Genomic DNA, 3,041 nt, shown 5'->3' with positions numbered 1-3,041 from the left:
GCTAGTATTGTCTTTAGTTAATCATAGGGATAAGAATAGAAAGTTTGGTGGAACCAATGAGGTAATTGCCATTTGTTTTCTTTTCTTATTTCAGCAGATCCATAAATATAGGCCAAAAAAGGTTACATCTATTTCTATAACTAGAAGTAAGTAAATTATATTTGAATTGAATAATCAATAAATTGGAATGTTAGCAATTAGGTTGTTATGAACTTTCATAACTTTCTTAATGAAAAATAATTATAAATCACTGTAGTATCTATTTGCTAGATAGTTTGCTTTCAAGTTATATTTTATTTTTAAGTTTCAACTAGAGGCAAACACTGGTTTGCCAATTTTAATACTAGGTCAAATTCACTATATGCATATGTGATAAGGGTGAATTTGAGTTTTTTTTAATAAGCAAATTCATAAAATGAGTATAAATGTATAACGGATACATTAAAATTGTTAGCACAACAATTGGGGAGAATCGAGTAAGGAATATTCTTATTTTTTTGAGATTTTTCTTTAAGCAACTCACTTTTGTAGAAAACATACCATTTGTCCACCTAAAATCTAAAGGTGTTAGGTGAGTGGATTCTCCCGCTTATAAATGCTCAAGTCACCACATTCATACTCAATGTGGGACTATTTTCCCATACCACTCACGCTTGTTATATTCTCAACATTCCTCCTCAAGCGTGAGTCTACAATGCTCTCCTCAAGGGAAGCTCTTTCTTCCACATACATTTGTACTTTTGTTGACTCTTCAACGGGACACTCTTTACCCACACACAGGACGCTTACCCATGACTATGTGAGGTACTTTTCGATTCAAGTAAGCTGGTCTTTTTCTCGAAACCAAAGACACATGATACCATTTGTTAACGCAATAATCGGGGAGGATCGAGTGAGGAGCATTCTTATTTTGTGTGAGACTTTTCTTTGAACAACACACCTTTGTAGGAGACACACTACTTGTACACCTAAAACCTTAAGGTGATACGAGAGTGGATTCTCCCACTTATAAATGCTCAGGTAACCATATTCCTATCCAAATGTGGAACTTTTCCCCCACACTACTCATGCTTTCTATATTCTCAACACTTCCCCTCAAGTGTGAGTCCACAATGTTCCCCTCAATATTGGAAGCTCTTTCTTCCACTTACACTTGTACCGCCGTTGACTCTCTTCAATGAGACACTATTGTCTTTACCCAAATGCGGAACACTTACTCATGAACATGTGTAGTGCTTTTCGATACAAGTAAGACGATCCCTTTCTCGAAACCAGACTCTGATATTATTTATTAGCGCAAGAATCAGAGGAGGATCGAGCGGGGAGAATTCTTATTTTTGTGGGACTTTCCTTTAAGCAACACACCTTTGTGAAAGACACACCACTAGTCCACCTAAAACTTTAAGGTGATAGGTGAGTGGATTCTCCCACTTATAAATGCTCAAGTCACCACATTCCTATCCAATGTAAAACTATTTCCCCCACACTGATCACACTTGCTATATTCTCAACTCCCACTTTAAAAAGGATTATCGAATTCATTTGACGGGTATAATTGATTGTATTCGATATTTATTAGCCCAAGGGTTAGCTTTTTGTTGTAATGATGAATCAATTTCATCAACAAATAAGGGGAATTTTCTTGAACTTATGAATTTTCCTGTTAACCACAATGAAGCTATTTATAAAGTTTCGAAATATTGTCGCGGAAATCTTAAGTTCACATCTCCTGATATTCAAAAGGATATTGTTAAAGCTATTGCAAGTGTTATTACGCAAGTTATACTTGATGATCTTGGAGATGACGTATTTTCTATTTTAATTGATGAATCTCGTGATATTTCAATGAAGGAGAAAATGGTTTTAGTTATACGTTATGTGAATAACAGAAGAAAAGTTATTAGGCATTTTCTTGGTGTTGTTCATGTCTCAAATACTAGTGCTCTAACATTGAAATCGGCTTTGGAGTCATTATTTGCAAAATAAAGATTAGGCTTTTCAAGGATACGTGAACAAGGATATGATGGAGCAAGTAATATGTAAGGTGAATACAATGGTCTAAAAAGCTTGATATTAAAAGAGAATAGTTCTACATTTTTTATTCACTATTTTGCCCATCAACTCCAAATAGCTCTTGTGGCATTAGCAAAAAAAACATTATGAAATTTCTCTATTTTTTAATTTGTTTGCTAATTTGTTTAATGTTGTTGGAGCATCATGTGAGCGTCGAGATATTTTTCGTGAAAGTCAAGCTACAAAGGTGAAAAAAGTATTACAACAGGAAGAAATCTCTAGTGCGTGGCTTGAATCAAGAAATTACAATTAAGAAGGCAAGGGAAACAAGATGAAGCTCACATTATGGTATATTACTTAGTATAGTTTCTATATTCTCTTCTATGGTTGATGTGTTAGAAATAGTTGATGAAGATATAGATAAAAAAAAGGTGAAACACTAATTCTAATGAATTATATGCAATCTTTTGAATGTATTTTCATCTTGCACTTGATGAAAAAAGGTTTAGGAATTACACATGACTTATCTCAAGCATTACAAATAAGTGATCGAGATATTGTAAATGCTATGAAGTTAGTAAAAGTATCCAAAATAAAGCTACAAGGTATAAAAGATAATGGAGAAAGTCAAAGCGAAAAATGGAGAAAGTATCTAATTTACATCATTGTAAAATCCAATTGTTTTATGAAGTGATTGATCGACAACTTCAAGAGTTGAATAATTGATTTATTGAAGTAAATACTGAGTTGCTCCTTTGTGTAGTCTGTTTAAGTCCAAGAAATTCATTTTCTGCGTTTGATAAGAAGAGGTTGATTCGTTTAGCGCAATTTTATCCTTTCGAGTTTTCCCAAGTTGAATTATTGGCACTAGAGTGTCAGCTTCAAAACTATTTCTTAGATGTATGCTCTGACAATAAATTTTTATAATTAGAGGGGATTAGTGATCTTGCTATCAATATCGTAGAGACCAAAAAACATATTGTGTACCCGTTGGTATATTTGTTTTTAAAGTTATCTTTGATATTATC

General features: G+C 33.3%; 1 pseudogene; it reads left to right on the top strand.

Annotated features, from left to right (window-relative positions):
- The first annotated feature begins 694 nt into the window (after positions 1-694).
- On the top strand, positions 695-2,163 carry LOC131650464 (uncharacterized; annotated as a pseudogene).
- The last annotated feature ends 878 nt before the right edge of the window (positions 2,164-3,041 follow it).

Source organism: Vicia villosa, linkage group LG2, assembly GCF_029867415.1.
Source record: "Vicia villosa cultivar HV-30 ecotype Madison, WI linkage group LG2, Vvil1.0, whole genome shotgun sequence".
In the NCBI taxonomy this organism is placed as follows: Eukaryota; Viridiplantae; Streptophyta; class Magnoliopsida; order Fabales; family Fabaceae; genus Vicia; species Vicia villosa.
The sequence above is the reverse complement of the archived record's forward strand: the minus strand, read 5'-3'. Positions and strand labels throughout refer to the sequence as shown.